This window comes from Aphelocoma coerulescens, chromosome 2, assembly GCF_041296385.1.
Source record: "Aphelocoma coerulescens isolate FSJ_1873_10779 chromosome 2, UR_Acoe_1.0, whole genome shotgun sequence".
Taxonomy (NCBI): Eukaryota; Metazoa; Chordata; class Aves; order Passeriformes; family Corvidae; genus Aphelocoma; species Aphelocoma coerulescens.
In genome coordinates this window covers 35620076-35641477 of record NC_091015.1, presented here as the reverse complement: position 1 = coordinate 35641477, position 21402 = coordinate 35620076, and positions in this window count along the sequence as shown.

Genomic DNA, 21402 nt, shown 5'->3' with positions numbered 1-21402 from the left:
TTTACATGTTTTTTTCTCCAAAAGTCCCCCGGTTTATTCAGTACAGAGGCTGATTCACACCCACGAGGAGGGACTGGTATGACTCTTTACAGTTCCTTCCAACTATAACATTGTGTGCAGCCTTCAGATGCCTTGGATCAGAACCACTCCTAAGTCCATGCTATGCCATCAAAAATCAACAAAGCCTCTTCTGTACCTTGAAAAGAAACTCCAGGGTCAGTTTGGCTGGGAGACTGCAGCAGCAGCATCTTTCAGAATTACATTGGACTGTTCCAGCAAGATGCTTGAATCCCACACTACACCCCCCTACTCTGTGCTATTTATTCTCTGACACTGTATGTAATATATCTGGAGACCCCAACCTTATCTCCCTCCACCATGTTACTCCATAACATCCTAGTTTTCTCCACTCAGTTTCTATCCCAGCCTGTTTTTTCTCCTTTCATCCACCTCAAATAGATCCTCTTCATCTTTCAGTAAGTAGGAGAACTGGAGCTCACTGAAAGAATGACTATTGTTTTTCTTCTACATTAGAGACTACAGGTGCTTAATATGAAAGAGATGTCTGAGAGAAATTGCAGGAAGGAAATTCCGAATCTTTTTATTGCCTTAAATTATTACTTTATTTAACTGTTTGAGTTTCCTAATCTGTTAAAGTCCTTTTCTTCTAGTAAGAGATTAAATACAAATATCAGTTGAAGTTTTTATTTTAGTCATTCAGTCTGCCTATAACAACTGCAAAATTGTCAAGCACAGAAACCAAAGACATTCCTTTGCTGAGGTCATACTGATGTTAAAAAAAGCACAAGACTAGAAAAACCTGAGTCAACTTAAAAATATATATAGGCATAGGTAAAATTAGTCATAATTACACAAATATATGTATATATGTTTACATAAATATTGTGTTACAATCTTCACCAGATTTGCGTAGAATCACAACAAAGAATAAGAGCAATCTACTTGTGTACAACCACAGACATACACACACAAACATACTCACTCAAGTTTCCCTTTCTAACTTTTTGTACTTTGTTTGGGAGCACCTTTTCACTTTGGTATTGGTCTTTAGGATTCAAAGGGATATGGTAACATAGCAAAACATGCAAATAAATCAACAATAAAGTAGCAAACACCAGGCTGAGACTTATCTGGAAACCTCAAAAAAGTGATACTATAGGGTTGTACCCAGGCATTTTGGTCCCTGACTTATCAAACTCAAAACTTGGTGATACAATAGAAGCAAGAAGTGCCATAAAATGATAAATTGAAAGAAATAATGTGTTTGGTGATAGTAATCTCACAACTTTGGTGTTCTTTTAGTGCTTTTGTCTTGAGTGGCTTTCTGTTACCAAGATTGCTGCCAACATCTGCTTCCATGTAATGAAAAAGGTATTGCTTGTTGTAAAGTTCTGACACATTTGTGTTCAGAGTATAAATTCACTTTGATTTACTTTAAATTGTGAGACAGTGATAAATTACTGTGTAATTATCACGTTTAAAATGACAAGCTGAAGCAATGACAAGTCCTTTCATATTTTTCTTTCCACTTCTACTAATAAGTATACATGCAATAGTTCAAAAATACCGCTTCATTTTGTCTCTGTCACAACATTATTTTTTCATCTGCTCTCTTTAATGTTTTTGAATAGCTTCCTCATTCTTTTGCCCCTGAACTGAAAATCTGTAGCTGTTTCATTTTTGGCTTTGTCTGCATAGTTACACTTAAGAGAATTGTTCTGGACCATTGCAACCAGACTAAGTCCTTCTGCAGACATGCTCAGAGATATTAGCAATGTTTAATTTGTTGTTAGACTACATAATTTCAAGTAACTTTTTAATTTCTAACTTTAGTTACTATAGCTGTGTTGCATCCTCACATTTAAAATCTCTTAGGCTGGGCCCATAGTTGAATTATGTTGCATTTTACTGTATAAAATAGCTACACTGCTACACTGCTACACTGCTACACTGCTACACTGCTCAGGAACTACGGGCAGCTGGACAAAAGATATCCCTAAAAAAACTTGAATGTAAAACTTTCAGCTTCTACAGCTTCCTGGAGTGAGGATGTCTACAACCTAACAGGGCTGAGTGAAGGCTTTTTAATTTTTGTTCTGTCCTGAATTCCTGCTGCTTCTTTCATACTTACACTTAGTTGAGAACTGTATTTAGGATTTTTTTTAAAAAGGCAAAAACCTAGGTAAAAATATGCCTTACTAGAACATGTTTAACATACACTAGAAGATGAGCATGTACATAAAATGGGGTTTTAGGCTTTTTAGCCATATGCCTGAGGCCAGAGTGGGCATACTTCCCTCTTTCCACCCCTAAATGAGATTATTAGTCCTTAAAGAACTCATTCACAAATTAGGAAGCAGAATCCAGAATCTACTGCACTGAAATACCTCGGAGATAATCAGGGTATCTCTGGAGGAAGATATTAATCTTCCTCCTTTTTGCTGAAGTGATACCAATGAATAGCACACCATCAGTGTCAGAGAGAAAGAGAATTTTGATTCTGTAATCTGGAGATTTATCTGGGAAGAAACGCCCTGATTTCTGGTTGCAGGAATTTTGATCCACACTATCTAATGACTGTTACTGGAATGTCTTAAATAGCAAGAAAACTATGCATTAGCCTGCTTTATTTACAGACAAAACATTCTCTCATGCTTAAATTCTTCTGGTTTGAACTTCACTGTTTTCCCAAGCAAATGACCATTGGTCCCAAGAGTGTTTTTTATAATGGGACACTGTACCTTCAGCTCATATTGGTGACACTTTTTCTTGATCTGCCATACCTTAACAACACTGAAGTAAAAGCCATAGAAGCCTTAACGTGGTTTAAATCTGGAAAGCTTTACTAAATGTACACTTATCACCATCTTGCTAAGTATAGGCACTGTTTATAAATTAAATTTATTTATAAATAATAGTACAATGCATAAATGTACACTATTTAGAACACATTGAAACATCCTGTTGCACATCTAGTGTGCTTCTCTAACAAAAATAAAGGGCTAAACCCAGCCCTAAGATCTCCCTGCCAAGTCATAGAATCTCTTGTTCTCCAAGATGCTGTTTATTTCAAACACTCAATGCTTGAAAAACAGTTGTGAAGCCATGGGAAATGGCTTCACAATGATTAATGACAATCAAATTTTGTTGCATGTCTTGAAGGTCCATTGGTGGGAAAATTCACCTGTACTTGAACACTGTTCAGCATTTGTAGGATTAAGTCTGCAATATAACTATTAGGACATAAAATAGTATACTCTAGTTCACACAGTCAAGCTCATGTAGTGGATGTGAAAAACAACTGCAAAACATTTCCAGAACTTACTCTTTCACACAAAATTTACTTCTGTTGTTGCAGTTCTGACACCTACAGAGAACAAAAAAACACCTGCTCATGCTGATAATCTAAGAATATTTAGGAAGAAATTGCTGTGCCTATGGGAGATGGGATAAACTTTCCTGAAAAATGTTCCTCTCCCAAAGGCAGTGTCATAAATTCTCTAATATAGTCTAAAGAAATCTCCAGCCTCTAAGTTTCATATTTAAGGTTACGCCTCATTTACTCAGCAATGTGGAAGGCTGTCAAATTATTTTTATGCTGATTGCACTTAGTCTGCATTATAAAACTTTTACATTAGCAATCCTGTGTTTAAATATTTGAAGTAACTGAAAGGACATTAAAATATATGGATTATATTTTAATAAAAGAACTCTTGATTTGAGTAAAAGAACAACACATGCTGGATCATTCTTTAAAATACTTAAATTTAAATACTGAGGCAACATAAGCTGCTGTTCATATCAATTAACAGCTCTGTGAAACAGTTGACTAACAAAGACTTTTTCCAATGGCCAAAAAAAAACCCCACCACAAATCTGTGTTACTATTAGCAAGTAATAGTGGCATTGTCCACTTTTTTGAGCCAAAAATAATTTTTTTTAAATAAGTATTTTTTAATGGGGAATATAAAGTTAAATAATTAATAGAAACAACTGCAATGATTGGCTCTCTAGCACAAGCCTGTGTTTATTTTTTCTCTCAGTTTTGCTACATTTGTAAAGATTTTACTGAAGTCAGTGGAGTTACACTAGTAGAAAATTGGTTTGGGAATGTCAGGGCTCTAGACCAGAAGAAATTTAAATCCAATTCAAGCACTAATTCTGGTTTCTAAATGCTTGGCATCAATTATAAGAATTTAATTCATATCATATACAATGCTGAACAAATAATCTTATTAAATCAGTGACTAAATAGAGAAAGACAATAATTTATTTCCGTTATAGAGACCTGAAAAGTGAGGCTTCAGACACCTCAGAAGCAAAAAGAAAATCTTAAGAGAGAATAACAGCTGGATGAAACATAGTAATTTTATTATGCACTCTGGCTGTTATCACTAAGACATCTTTTTTGAAGGTGAAATATAGGAAGGTTACAATGAACTTGCTATAAATGAATATTTTCAATGAGAAAATGAGTGCTTAGGAAGAAACAAACAACCCAAAATAGAAATTAAAAGGAGTGAATGAGGAATACTTAGAGATGAGTTCTTGGCTATTATGTGAAACTGAAAACAGCATGAGTGATTAAGTGTGGAAACTGAACCTTATCACTACAGTGAGTGGGATATATCTCTTCTAAATTACAGGTCTGAAAGTCAGAAGTCTAGCACTGAACTGCTTGCCCTAGGCTTCCTTTTTAGTCAATAGAGAAATCTAGGCATCTCTAGAGGGTATTTCATCTCTGACTAAAATAGGCACCTGAGATAGGTCAAATGAATTGCCCTCTAGAGGTGCCTGTTTCTCTCCAGTTCAGACTTAGATGTCTAACTTTTTTAATGTCTAAAGCTAGGTGAGATGAATTCCACTTCAGATCTTACATTGCTCCTACATTCAACAGTGGCCATTAGTAACAGAAAATCCCTAAGGAATGTTCCAATGTGGATAGCCAGTGCTGACCAAGGAGTGAAGAATAATACTGTAGATTGACTCTGCAATTAATGTTTTCAGCCAATAGTTTTAGTGTAGAACTTGGCCAAGACTCTGTGGTTTGTACAGCCTCTTACGTTTCATTCACAAGAGGGCTTCTGAATGAAACCTGCTCTTCTTGATGACTATTAAAGTGTTGTGAGGTCTTGGGTTAGCACTAAATAACCTGTGCTCTGCATTTGGAATTTGACTATGTTGCTGCCTGCAATGTTACATCATTAGCTGAACCAGTCAAAGTCATTCAGGGTTTCCCTCTTCAGATATTTCTAATTCTTCATTATATATCCAGAAAGGCTATAAAAATCATAATTACAGGTGGTTCCCTTGGAATTTTACCTCCTTTTCTGGCAAAGGGAAAGCAGAATCTAGTAGGTAAAGTGTTAAGACTGCAACCTCTCTGAGGCTTAATCTTCTCTCTCACTATAGTCAGAGGGTGAAACATGATTTTTTTGTTCCTTCCACTGGTCTCTCTATCTACTCAAAAAGTAAGTTCTGTTGTACAGACTATCTACTCTAAAGTGCACGCACAGCATGGGAGCCTTGAGTTTGGGAAGAGCCTTTATCATAACACAGTATATTTCATGGTACTCCTCAATACTCAAGTATTGTTTACCCTTATAACCAGACCTTCTCTGATTCTTTTGTTACTTTTACAACTTCATGTAGTTTTATTTTCTAACGTACAGATTAGTGTGGAGTTCCATTATTTACTTGTGATTAATCCCAAAGGAAAACATGCCTTTTCCTGCATGGTTCTAGAGCACAGAACCAAAGCTCCTCATGAGACTGTAATACATAAACCAGTTTTCCTTGGAATGCCTTTCTGCCTAATACAATGAACACACAGGTTGCTTTCTACTGGTTTCACAACATCCTGGTGATTCTTCTTCATGAACACAACATGTAATATATCAACCCAAAGTAAACCCCCATTTTCCTCCTCCCCTCTGGCCCCCCACAAAAAAGGGTTAAAAAGGTATTATCTTTTCCAGTCTTAGAAATTATGCTACATTTATTTAGACCTCCTGGGAAACACAATATAATTGATAAAATGGCAAAATTAAATAAAAAATATTTGATAGAATAATTCCATAGAAGAAAAAGATGGTTTTAGTAATTTTTAAATAATTTTAGTAATGTATTAAGAATTTAGAAATACACACTATATCTTGAATATGCATATAAAATTAAATATCATTAAATTGTATACATAAATTAATTAAACAGTTGGGAAATTGAATTTAGCAGTGGGTCACTGCCTCTAAACTACAACACTCTACCTTGGGCTAAATTAAAAAGTAACCACTTGGTGTTTTGACATTTCATTAGCAAAACTGCCTTTATCACAGACTAGTCTGAATGATAGAAAAAAGTGAATGCTAACTGTGTGTGTAAAGGATTTACTGGAAGATAGAATAAACCTAATCCAAAAGGAAAATAATTGGAAAAGATGGGTAGACTCATAGTTATTGGAACGAAAAATAAAGCTTGGCTTTTCATATTTTTTCTTAGAAACAGTGATGGATCATTTATTCAGGAAATATACTACTGGCAGCTCTCAATAATGCAATGTGGAAAAAGAAATGGAAGAAGGAAAATTAGAGTGAAGAAGAAAATGTATTCGTTTTTTTCTTTTTTTCCATTAGACAAAAAATTTAGAGATAAAGAATAAAATCAATTGTTATTTGCTGGCTTATTGGTTCAATATGTGCAAGACATACATTCACATCCTCTTTACCTTGTGGCAAATCCACATGGCCAAGATGCATAGTCAGGGAATTCGCATACCTGAATCAAAAAAAATACAATGTATGCAAAGAATACAATAAAAATACTTTGCACAAGCTGTAGATGTAGACTCTTGAATTTTCTGAGAATCAGTCCTTAATTTCCACACTCTTTTGTAATGTTTGTCTCTGTAGTCTGGCTCCTTCGTTGAAAAGCATCTTGAGTTATTAGTGATGATGTCTTACATCAAATTTAATTTACCTATGTTGCCAAGTCTGATAGACTGTTCTCCACCTATAGTTTCAACTACTACTCAGTTTATTCTAACACAGTTGATCACATTTTCCTTTTTGACTGTGATTTTTTAACTCTGGCCATTTGAACAGGTTCTTATATTCTCTATCTCTGCCCTAACATGAACTAGCAAATAGTGTGGTCACAGTCCAATGTTGCAGGGTTTGTCCTCACCCTGAGGAGTCTTTGTATGAACTTGTCTGGCAACCATGAACCCATTTCCATTGTTATGTTGCTGAAGTTCCTCTTTGCTCCTGAATGGGGTTTTTTGTTTTTTTTTCTTTAATCCCAGTTTTGCCTTTTAGATCACCTGAAAGACCCTGAATGTATCAAATAAGAGGCAATTATAAAGATTCCCATTTCACCTAGATTTTTGAGTGTGTGTGTAAACAATACAATGAATATTGGTATTAAAACCTTCTCTCTATAACCTCAAGACAGTAAAAATCCCAACAAAATGGAAATATTCCAAGCCAAACATTCTCTGTGTAGTGACCAATAAGACAATTTTTCCTCATATTAAATACACTTCTCAGTATTTTTAACCATGTTTTTAATTTGCTAAATGACATGCCAACATGTGTTTTGAGATTCATAAGCATACGGTTTTGTAGCTACTCTCCTCACTCAGAAAATGATAAATACTATGTTGGTGATTCCAGATTCTACCATGCACTTTTTATCAGCACAGCTGGAATCATTTGTGGTAGTGACTAATACTAATGTTAGTCCAGTTACGCTGGATATCTATGATATTATCATGTCCTATCTTGAAAACTCTCATTATGAAGGCCTGTGATCAGTTGTGATCATGTTAGATTAGGTAAATATTCAAAATACATGGTAGAATTCTTTCATCCGGGGTTCAGTTTCATGAGCATTGACCATTCCATGTGTTTTTAGTGGTTCTATCCCTGACCTTTCCTTGACTAACAGAAAAATAAAATAAAATTTCAGATATTGATACATAACAAAATGCAAAGAGTATATAGGCTATGATTCAGCATGCTCAATTTCAGCTATTTGCATGATAAATTTGTAATCAAGATTTTTTCTTAGTGGTGAAAGAAAGGATGAATCATACAATAAGCCTTCTACCAGATTTATATCTCAGTGAGTACATATCAGCGACAATGCTTCTTTCTTTCCATCGACTGTCTTGTAAGACTGTATATGTAACTTAGGAGATGCCTGGCAGTATTTAACTGAATTTTCTGAGTAATGTTTAGCAACATGAGACAATTTTTCAAGGTTATGCAGAATAGGAAGTTGCACATAAAGAAAACTCACGTAAATTAGTGCTGAATACAAACATTTGTGAAGGTTCTGATTTTAACTTCTTTAATTTTAGAAATCTGGAAATACCTGCCTAGGGCTCCTATACATAATAATCACCAGGCTATGTATTGAAAACACTTTTACAAACCCTGACTGCTCATTACACAGGAAAGGGATAAAATATGAGAAATCACTGACAATGCTCTTGACACTTTCAGGCATATGTGATGAATCAGCTACTTCATTTCATTGTATGTTGATAGTAATATTTACAATTCAAATGACTACCTGGCTCCAATATTTGTGTGTCCAGTATAAAAAAACCCAGGCAAATTAAGGTGTCTGACTAAATATATGGTAAAGACTGAAGCAAAAAATTCTGAAGATCAATATCTTTCTATGTCTTGCAGCTTGGCCCTGATTTTTATTTGCCCTGAGTGGAATATCTGTACATTCAAGAGTATTGACTAACATTATATAAAACTTCAGAGAGGAGGAATACTTTCAGAAATTGAAGCAATTTAAGATCTGCTTTAAGAATATAATTGCAAAAATTCTCTTTGAAAGAGGAAGTTGTCTGTGCTTTGCTGGTCAGATGCCTTGGTCAATGTTCATTTTATGCTTATTGTTGATACTTACCTGTAGAATTTTTTTCATACCTCAGCTTGATCACTTTTTATGTTTACCTGTACATAAAGAGTGAACATTTATATTTGAACATCTTTCTACTCCCTAAGAAAATGTCTGTGTTTATCTGTACATTTAACTGTCCCCCTTCTGTCTTCCATGTAGTGTACATCTCTTTGAATACAAGCTGTATTGGACTTTTCTATGTGAGTGTGTAGTAGCTAGCACATTGCAAACTTTTGCAGTGGTAATAATTAAGTAGTAATAAAAATAACAGTGACAAGGATAATTACAATAATGAAAGGAAAAATCTTTTATTATAGACGGGTTATGTTGTCATTTATATTTACATGAAGTCTTTCTATTGATTTGAAGGCCAAAATCAGGATCAACTGACAGCTACTCATTATCTGGATATTAGCATAAAGCTGTACTGACATGATGCAAGAATAAAAGGTATCTTGGGGCATACTGAAGCTGGGTGGGAAGGACAGTGCTAAATTAGCCTGTGTTTCTTTGACCATAAGTAGCCCTTGGTTGTTAAAACCTGGCAAAATTCAGAGCAAGTAAGAAGATTGCATTGCCATGCAATTTTCTACATTGGATAGAAATATTCAGAATTATATGCATAACATCTGTAGATCCTTTTGAAAGCTAGCTGTATTTTTTCAAGGGCCTAATCAAAGTAGAATGACAACTGAGCATGTATTTAAAAGATATTGTCATGATTAATGTACTGCTGAACATCAAAATGGTTAACGGGCTTTAACTAGAGGTTAGCTTAATTTAGCATGAATTTAGCTGTTTTAAATTCGGAAGACTTGTCAGTGAAGACAGAAGTCAGTGAAGTGATCTGAAAGGTATTTATTACCCTTCTGTGGTCCTATTTTTAGTCATCAAGCTTAGACAGGAATGAGTGCCTGTAAAGGAGATATCTCCTCTCTGAAAATAGGAGAAAGCAAGATTCAACAACCTAAAAATATTGAAAGAAATTTTTTTCCAAATAATCTTAGGTATGTTTTTGGATGATCAGATTTGATCAAACAAATATAATAAATTTTCTTGTCCACGAAACATCCAGTGGCTTTAAACCAGTTAAATTATAGAAGCAAAATGTTATATGAGTTATGCTTTCATGCTTTCCTACAGTGAATATTGCCTGGGCAGAGTGGGAGTCATGCTGTGAACACAATTCTGTTAGGTTAAATAAAAAGCAATCTTAATGAAGTAAGTTGCAAAATGCTAAGGAGTCAGTAGCACTTAATAACTTCGTAATATGCTTGAAGATTTTAAGGTGAAATTGGCAACATTTATTAGCTAAATCTTTCATCCATGAATTGGTGAAGCTTGTGAAATCTAAGGTAAACTTTTGGTTGTGCTGAGTAAGAGCAATTAATAGTGGTATATCAAGAAAAAATTCTAAATCAGTGGTAATTGGAATGACAGGCAAGACTGCTCAAACACTTCATTAAACTTCTATTTTTATGGGGATTTCTTCATTTCCACTGGAATGAACAAGTCAGTACGCATGACTTACTCTGCAATGAACTTTGATGAATTTTTCTAAGTACATTAAAATGAGCTGCATCTTCTGTTAATCCAAAGACCCCCCCACCCATACATATGGTGATAAACCCTCTGATGCACAGGCAAGAAGGCAGGAAAATGGGCCTGAAGGACAATCGTATATATGTACGTATATAAATATATTTTTTTGCTTGTCAGTAATAACTCTGAACTGCCTACAGCATTCACAGTGCCTCTTAAAAGTCAGGTATTGTATTGAATTTAAAATTCTCTTATGCAGAGCAGGAAAGGCAAAAAAATCAAACATTTTCTGAATTGGGCCCAAATATCCAAGGTTAATTTTCTGAGAAAGCTGCAGCAGCTAGATAAGGCCATCCCCTGCAAATTAGTTTTGCCTGCCTGGATTACAGCTAAATTTATGCAGCTTGCCTTATCCTTTCAGAAGCGCCTCTGAAGTGTCGTAATTAACTGGCACACATAAAGTGAGAAAATTTTCTGCTTGGTGGCAGCCATTCCTCATTTCATCTCAGTTCTAACCCAAATGGAAAGGTAGTTTCTTATTTTTACTGTCAAAAAATCCCCACAACCCACTAATATCTTACAAGAAGTCTTTGAAAACAAACATGAAACAGCTTCAGAACAGAGTAAGGGTTTTAAAGAGCATAAATACTGCTGAGGGAGCAAAGTGGAGATTTTGCATAATGGTAAATACAAAATACTGGATGAAGATTGGGTATACATACAATATATATGTGTGCATAGGTGTATACACACACATTTAGATTCCAAAATTTTACAATTCACTATAGAATTTCTGTCTCCTTTCTGTTGGGATCCACATCCAAACTATAAGTTAGGACGAAGTAGATATGATGTATGATTGTTTCTATTTTAACACAATAGTAGACTTTTCCCAGCTGACTCCTGAATCATGTGTGAATTCCTGTGGCTTTTGTCAAGAAACGTCAGGAGTATATTTGTTATTTTTCATGTAATTTTCTTTTCTGCTGATTAGAATATTTTAATACAGTACAAAGAAAATCGTATAATTGAAATAAATCAGTTTATATTTGAAGTGAGGCTGGTACACATATGTAAACTTGATGAAAGCAGTGTAGACTGGAGAAAATTTAATCCCAGACTATGTTAATTCCTTATCTTTTCTTTATGGATTTTCACCAATCTTTTTGTTGTTGTTGAGATTACCAAGATTTTTCTATGAAAACCTGTGGAAGTCAGTGAGAATGGCTGCTGGCTGTCAGTTCTGCTGATGAATTGCTGCTGTGCAGCACCCAATAGTATTTGGATTTTTTACCCATTTTCCCATTAAGAAAAGTAATTTTTAGGTTTTCTATCAAATCATCATGCTATCCATTTAGAGTGTTGCAGACAGAGTATTCAGTGTATTAGAAAGCATTTTGCACTAAACTACCTCCATTTCAACTAGTCTAGCTTGGTGGAAAGCTGTATTTTTGCGTCCTGAAAATTGACATTAGAGCTGAGCTGGGAATTTTCTGCAATTTATAGTCAGAAGTTTCAGTTATAAAACTATTACTCTGTAGGTAAGTAGATCAACAACCATGCTGCAGCGTGTTAGTTGTACAGAGCACACCCCATATAGTAAATCTCCCAACAACTGAGTTGCAACAGGAATCAAAGGGCCAAATTCTGCTTTCAGTTAGGATGGATTAAATCCAGAGCAAATCCAGTGACTTCAGTGGAATTACTTGGGATTTAAACCAGTCTAACAGTTAAGCAGAATGTGTCCCTTCCTATTTAAACCATAGTTCTAACAGCTACTTATAACGGGGATTCCCGAGTAGTGAAATGACTGTCAATGGACTTGCACAAGAAGAGAACATGACATGAGCTCATAGAATTTTCATGTACTTAATCTTTGAGTGATAAAGATGAACATCATCACTGTCTTGACCATATTAAAGTATCTTGCCTGAAAGGTCTGCTCTATAGCCAAGACTATCTTGTCAAAACAGGGGTAGCTAAAGAAATGTTAAAAATATATGTAATTGGAAATATTTTTAAAAGAACTGAGTGAAGATGAAGATACCTCGGTTTGAGCAGAATCTGAGACCTCATCAGCAAAAATCTTGTGAATAGAAGCCTAATTATTCATAGGAATTTTACAACGGATTAAGGGGTCTTTAACAATGAAGTCCATCAGAAAACATTAAGAATGAATTTCTATGTACTTCAGGATTCGGAAAAACTGACTCCCTAAAAAAAAGGAGATGGAAAATCTGAGGTTTGTTTGTGCTAGCCTTTCTCTCACACCCTTAATATTCCAGTAAAACTGATTGGGTAGGTGTCTAAAAGATCTCTCATTACTATGAAAAGTATTTAGAAACTTTTTGAATATCAGGTAACATATAGCTAATATCATTGCATTAAGACAAAAATTAAGGGAAAGTACAACTTACAGTAGTCAAATTCCTGTTTCCCTTCCCAGCACTTCACTTGCAAGAGACACCTGTAACGGAGAACATATGTTTGAACATAAAAATTTGGACATCTTTCAAATGAAAATTGTGTTCATTTTTATAGGACAGCACTGAAAATTTTCTATATATTTCCTAAAATGATTTAATGGGTTTGGAAAAAATTTAGTCTTCAAGTTTTTTTGAGTGTTTCTGTTTTTCTGTGTTTTTCTTCAATGTCTCTAATTTTATCAGTTTATGTTAACTTTCCTTCTTTACATGTGTTTTATCTCTCCTATCTTTATTCTTGCCGCTTTAGGCCAATATTTTCTCCAATATTCAAGTGTTCATTTTTTTTCTTTTTTCTCTTGTCTTTCCATAATTTTTATGTCTGTCTCTATATTTTGCAATTGCCAGCATTATGTTGTGGCTATGGGGTTTCTTGTCATCACACATAGAAACATATGGTGGAATGGAATCAGTATCTTCTCTTAACATGTTGACTTATAGGCAGATTTATTGTAAGGGGAATATTTCTTTGTACTGTTTCATTGCAGGAAAGTGATGAGTGGGAAAGGCTGGACAATTTATGTTGCTGTTAATCCATTACAGCAAAAGATCTTTTCTGCTAATGCATGTGTGCTTTAACAAAAGGCACAGAGATGGGTACAATCAGAACATCTGTGATTACAGTCAGAATCTTGCTAAAATACACAGGAAGGTCTTAGAATGTATAAAAGAGATTGTGTCACCTATGCTTTCATCCTTTATTTTCCACTACCCCTTTTATAAATACAGTAAAGACAAACCTGAAAAGCCTTCTAAATTAATACCAAAGCGCTGCAGCATTATCTGTGGGTTTTATGGAAATTTGTGGGCCTAGTTCATAGTTCAATATCCCATATCTCTAATAGCAGTACTTCTGTAGCAGGAAATTAACTGATGCTTTGTGAGTGGTCATTTATTCCTAGTAATAATTATTCTTTTAAGTTGCTATAGTATTTAAGCACTCTTCCATATTCTTTTGTAAAACCATGGAACTATTTTATACCAATACAATATTTTTTTTTCCACTTTCATTTTTAAAATATAAACACATTTTAAAATTGGTATGTTTCTTTTCTCAGATTTGTATGAACTATATGTCAAATTTGAAAAACATTAAATTAAAGGGCTTTTGCATTTCTTTTCATGTTGATACCAAAATCAATAGGATGACCTCTTTAGAAATCTGTATTTTTTATAATATTATTACATATGTATGCAAAAGTGATCAGATTTAATAACAGACATCTTTAAGAATACCAAAGGGAAGAAATTGCTGTTCCTCGTCAAGGTTTTTTGCTGCTTTTTTCTATTTTACATATCTCAGCTATCCGGTTGCTTATATTGAATTTAAATTAAACCTTAAATGAGGAACTGATACATGTATAAAACTAATGAATAAAAATCCTGTTTACCAATTAGTTAAATCCAATTAAAGCTTAAGCTGATAATGGTATAAACCTCTGCTATGAAAAAGAAAAATTGTGCTCAGAGCTGTTGTCTATACTACATGTTGGAAGATATTTTTATTGGGAACTTGTTACTGTACTGAGACATTGAGAAAAATGCTAACTTAACTGTGGTAAATCAGTGATCCTAAAGTCAAGAGTAGAAGCTTCCTATTGTCAAAAACTGTTTCCAAAAAAAGAACATCCACAAATATAAGGGGAGAACCAGTGTTCAGAAGTCAGTATGATTACAACTGTTCATATTCAGTACGAAAAAAGTGTCACTTTCAGAAGCTGTGATTCTACCCTAGTTATCCAGAAGATATCTGTCCTGAAAGGCAGATCAGAACTGTACAGTTTGATGTGTTATAGTACAGTGCAAAACCCACATTTCCTCAGCTGTGATTTGATCCTTCCTCACTTCCAGAACTTGTTTTGACAAAAGAAAAGTTCTCTTCTATTTTCACAAGATACAGAGCCCAGGTAGGTAGCAGGCTTTTCACAGAGCAAAGTTCCTGACTGTCATTTACAGGTGCAGGATATAAACTCTCTGTTGCTGAATTTTGGACTGATTTTGAAGGCTTTTCTGAATTATACAAAACTCAGAAAAGCATATTGTAGGTCTGTTGCTCCACAATATCTTTAACACAGCAATAAATAGACTTTATGCCTGAATTTTACCAGCATATTTGATATATTTTAAAGTAAAAAAATTAATTATCCCATTAATAGAATTAATAAAATGACATTAATGAAAAACAGAGAAGCAAAGTAGTAAGTTCAATTATTTCCTATCTGCTGCATCCTCTGTTAATTAAGGGATGATTGAACGTAAAATGAAGTGCATTTTGTTACATCTGGACCATAATCACTGAGTTCCTCCTTTAATTTAAATACTGAGTGGAATAACTGCCCGAGAAATGTTACTCAGAATTACTGCTATTATATAACAGAGTTCACACAGTCATGGCTTCATTAGTGAAACAGAATGATATCACTTTGCTGAATGTATTATATTAACACTGATAAAAGGAGAAGTTGGGTGAATGAACATAGAATTCATGGTAGTTTTTCAGAAGAGTCCCTTGGACTTAAAATATCTTTTCCTTATTTCTTTCTGCCATAGAGGCAAGGATTTACTTTTACCCCACTAATTTATTGGTCAACACAGCTTATGTGAAGAAGGAATTGCTGGAAGTTGCTAGCTTGCCATGGCTAACTTTAGTGTATAGCAAGTAAATTTAAAGCAGTCCTCTTTCTCCACTGAAGAGGAAGGGGGATTCTCTGAGGGTAAGATGTGGAGCTGAACAGACAGCAGGTCTGCAGAAGGCCCAGGAGTGTCAATATGGCACAACTCCATCCTTGTAGGGATTTCCCTGTCTTGCTCCTATCTCCTTTGTCTTTCCACCACATGAGATTTTTCCACACTACATTTACACTCTGTTGTCTGCTAAAGCCAACCCTATTCAGCTCTCAGTGCTGCATTGTTTTGGTAACCTGTACTTGATCTTTTTGCATCCGTGCTAATATCTCCAAAGAATTGTCCTGTTACTTTCATGACCTCAGCTATGATCTTGCTCTTTATTTTGTGACTCCCTGCTACTAAGGGAAACTGATTAGATCATGGTTGCCTAGGAAAAGATTGCTGTACTTGAAGATATTCTGTACCCTGACTGTGGAAAGATGGCTGGGGATAAAGTAAGAGGAAACTGGGAGGTGTTATTCACATTCTAACAGACACTATAACAGTATGGAAGTTATAGGACTAAATGCAGCTGCTACTCCCTGGATGAAATGCAATGAACATGCCCAAAAAACCTATTCCACAATGATGCCTTATGCACACAATCTACAATTGTAAGCACACGCTAAGTGGGATGAAATTGAAGGAAACTGGCCAGGCACAAGGGTCTCAGCTTTTGTGGGGCGCTGACAGGCTAGCCAAACACTAAAGGTTTGAGGAGATCTCCCCTTTTCACATTTTGTGCTCAGAAATATCCTCTCAAGGCCTCATTTTATTATTATTTATGCACTACAATTTAGTCAAAAATGTTACTCTTAAAAATACAGACAGTTGTCAAAACAGTATTTACCTTTTTGCTAATTCTAAGTCTATGCCCTGATCTATCAGATGATCAGGTGTCATATAAATGCACGTTCTTTTGGGTATTTTTGGTCTTCTTTTGGTTGAAGTTTTTGTTTGATGGTTGTTCTCTGGTTTGTTTGGGAATTGCGGGGGGGGTTTTTTGTTTTTTTTTTTTAAAGAAGGAAGTTAAAACAGTATACTAGAACTTTGGAGATTCGTGTTTTGATTCTAGGTGTTGGGCAAGTTGTTTAAAACTCAGATCTTCCTCAGCTCTCTGTTTACCTACAACCTGTATTGTCATATATATTTACTGTTACTGTTTACTGTTACTATATTTACTGGTTTTTGATAGTCAGACATGCAGAAAGATAGTACAGGATGGCACCTAGGTATTATAACAGCAGCAATAAATATTTGCCAATTACATAAAAAAAGGTTTTCGACTTAGATGATAGACTAAGAATCTTTTTTTTTTACTTATATATATGAAGTACTAAAGTAGACATTCCTCCAGAACAATTTTATTTCAACAAACTGAGATGTTTTCCTTAATTGCTCATAAGGGAACAATATTTAGGTATATGTTTGTCATGCATTATGACAAAAAGATTATCAGAGAAAGAAAATGGAAATAAATAGTTACTTTACTTTTAAGTGTTTTCTTAAATGGGAAGTAAAAGACATGAAAGAGAAAGAAAAAGACCAGGAGCAATGGCACTTCCCTTCCATCCTAGCAAAAGATATAATGCTTTGTATGCTACTGAAGTGCAGATATATTAGGCAAAATGCTATTGTCAGAGATGTCAATGTCAAAACACTAATTTCTCTCCTGGAGTCAAGATTTTTCCCATCATTTGTGAATACTGAATGAAAACAGTAAGAACAAAAAAACTTTCACTGGATTTATGGTTTTGAAAGTAAGGTGTGTGGTTGGATAATCTAGGGCAGTCTTAATAATATTCTGGTGTGTACAATCCATTCTGATCAATAACTTGTGCCTAAAGTCTTTATATACATGTAGTCTTGATTATGTCATGTTCCTTCAAGATCAGACATAAAAATGTTTAATTATGTGACAGAAACATTTACTAAAGAAAAAGGTTTGAGAATATTCCATCTGAATACTACAAATGAATGCATGCTATCGGTGTGACCACTGTGTAGAGAAAGGGTTTATTCCATTCTGCCTATTTTTCTAAGATGACAACTTGAGTTGTGCCAGTGTATTCATAAGTATAAAGGCTTTAGTCATTCCAAAGTTTTTCCAAACCTTTAGCCTCTAAGGAGATAGGGCAGAGAAGGTTTACTTCTTAGACAGGAAGACTGTTGTTATCGAGCTGCAGGAAAACCTTCCAAAAAAAGAGTATTCCAAGGGAACAGGGGTCCTATTGCTGCATAGCAGCTCTCGGAATTGTTCTGGCAGTGATCAGCAGTTTAAAACAGTTCCCTGCTGTTCCCTCCCTCACTGAGAAGGAAGTTGGAAGAGTCTAAACCACCCAGCTGGCCAGAAGTTCATCTTCTAAATTACACCCTGAGGGTCACAGATCAGACCTTTTTCAGGTCCCTAGTTATTCGTAATAAGACACTTACGTGTATGACAGTAGCTAAACTACTGTTATCCAAGAGGAATAGCCACTTGTAAATCACAGTTCATTTGACCTGTTATAGATGCCCACAAGAGTACAATATTAATTATACTGAGAACTGACTATTTATCTATAGAGACTTAAAGTAATTCAGATGCAGACATCTATATGGTAAATGTCTAGAGTTCAGTGAGATGAATCCTACTACGGATTAAGCACCTAAATCCTATTAGAGATAGCCCTAAAGTTTTGTAATTGTTATCCCTTTATCATCTCTAGACTCAATATCCAGTGGACATCTCCATTGCTTCATAAACATTACACTACTGCTGGATCATTTCTTGCCATCTAAATCCACTGGAATGTCGAACATTCCTAACAGTCATTATAAATGTACCCCAACAGCTAAATTTCTGAATTTTTTAAACAAGTACATTTCTCCCAGAAACAGAAAATTATTAGGCGATCATTATGGGGCCAGAGAATAAGTATATTTGATCTGGTGGATTTTTTCTCTAAGCATGTAATTGAAGAACAAACATCTTTGGAAGCTCACTTTCTGCAGATTAAAAATTCTATGGTTCAAAATTATGGTCCTTGATGGCACAATGAATGCCCATATTTCCTTTGCAACAAATATTTGCTCACAGGCAAGATGAAGCAGTAAACATAATTAAACAAACTGAGATTATCCTCTCTTCTTTTTACTGTAGAGAAGACAAATGACCTTCCAAAACAAAGACCCAGACCTTTAGCTGTTAAGAAAAAGAAGAGCTTGCCTTTTATTATTAAGCTACAGTGTCACAATCCATTGAGGGCAAAGATGCATTTGTACTCTTACTATAAAGCCAAACAGTAATTAGAGGTGTGGAAACAATAAAAAAAAAGGTGAAAAAGTGCTTTTATGATAATTAGAAATATTTTTTCTCTTTTATTTCCTCAAAAACCCAATCTACTCAATCGATATATAAATAAAACCTTCGCACATTTGGAGAGAGTCTGCTGTGAAAAGATGGTATGCAACTAAACTATATTGCTTTGGTAACTCTTAAAAAAATGCCCCTCTCACGTACTTTTTGCTTTATCTCTGATTTGTCTTTTCTGCCAAATCCATTAAAAGAAAGTCTGAGTTCTAGATAGGTTAAATGGGACAGTAGAAATTTTCAAAGTACTTTTATAGCAACTTCAGGTCAAGATGAAAAATAAGCCAGCAATTTCCTATGTCCAGGGATGTAACACCTTTTTTACATTTCCTGGTCTATATTTTTATTTCAGATTGGGAAAAGAAGTATTAGAAGAGGTATTCTAGGTAATGAATAGGAATTGGGACTTTTATGTCTCACTATCCTTTGTCGTTCAGAAAATATTTCCCCCAGTGTATTTGAGGCTTGATCTAGCTTCCACTGAGATCAGTGAGTATTGATTTTTAGTGAGAGCTGGATCAGGCCCCTTTTACATTAGCTAAATCCTGACTAGCCCAGTATGTGTATGAACTGACAGTGATCACCTGAAGATGAAATGCTAGCTTTAAAATCCACTTTGCTGTCTCTTCCATAGCAGAAAGCAAAAGCAAAAACAAAAAAAGTATGCATGTGCGGGGGAGAAATAAGGTGCTGCTGGCAGTTCTGAGCCTGCACAATTAGTGTTTTGATCATCACTCCACCAGTCAAGAGAAGATATAAAACCATAGTTAGTGTGTTTCTGCACGTAATGAGATAAGTAGAAGTTTTTAGTTAGCCATTCAGAGCAGACATTTCTACTGACCTCCTGCAGGAAATAGGTTCTTGATGCAATCTCGTATTGATCGAGCTGCCAGCCATTAACTGATGGCCAGACTTTGAAGGATACTGTTTTAAGAAACCTTGCAATTCTGTTTCACAATTCCTTGTCATGTTCTTAGACCTGAAGTATCAAGGAGAAAAAATGATGAAAATTGGAGTAGTATCATACAGATTTCACTTGCTCATTAGGACCAAAGTGAAACGTGAGATCAGTACACTAACACAGGGCCTTGGTTTGTGAACAGGGAGGGCACTGACTACGTATTAGGACAAGGAGACATTTATTGTACATTGATCTGCATCTAATCTGTACTGTTTGCAGAGCAGATTGGCCAGAAGTCAACTCTTATCTCTGGCTATTGACGTTTTACATCTTAAGGACATAGACAAGTTTTGAAATTGGTCTCAATGTTCTGTATTGAAAACATTAAGATATCCTAGTAAGTATACTCTGTAGCAGTTCCTAAAATTAGAAACTGGAAGAAGTAAAAAGTGTAATAGCAAAAAATGACATGAGAGAATATATTCCCCAAATATCTATATCATCTATATCTATATGATCTATATCTATACCTATATCTGTCTGTATCTATCTATATCTACCTCCATCTACCTTTGCACCCACTGTCATTAATGAAAATTTATCATTAGAAATTATTTTGGATCTTAATTAGAAACTGCTATACACAGCATCAGTACCAACTGATTCTTAGGATAAACAGAGAAAAAACTCTGCCCAGTTTTTAATGGAATAGGCACTAGATCAGAAGTCAGAAATATTAAGTCATGCTTTCAAGGTCAGATTTTCAGAAATGGAGTTTGACCAGAGGAACAGTGCATAAGAAATAAAATATTCAAATTCCACTGCAATTTTATACAGAAAATTTGTAGTAATTCTCTAAATGTGCATAAATTTTCAAAACATTTTATTTTATTAAAAGGGTTTAATTACTGAGATATGACCCTGGTACATGCTAAAATCTAAGTGCAGTGATGGTCAAGGAGAGTACAAACAGAACACAAATGCCAATTTTAAATGGAAATGGACTCCTTATAAACTTTTAAAATTGGTCAAAAAACCCCTACTGTGCTTAAAAAAGTAATGTTTTTTTTACTTCACTATCAGACTGTTGTGTTTTATTACTTAAAAATATTTACAAAGTTATATTACTATATAGTGCTTTCTCTCACTCTTTGTTTTCTTGATAAACTTCAGAAATTGCTTCTTATTTAGTTATATTAATTCAATTTTTTGAAATTAAGTGGATAATCTCCTTGTAATAGAAGTAGTTAATTATCGTAATAGAAGTAGTTAATTATCCTGCATACCTTCCAAAGACAGGAAAGGAGGAAGTGGACACCACTGGTCCATTTACAGTTATTTAGGCAAAGAGGATCTAGGAACCACTCTATTTGAAGGCAGAAATTTTTGATAAAAATAAATGATTAATGCACCAGAAGAATATATTAAATATTTGTAGCTGATTTCTAACCCAGAAAGGATCCTGATCCTGGGGCCTGTTCAGTATAGATACTATGTCCATATGGAACAGCTTGCAG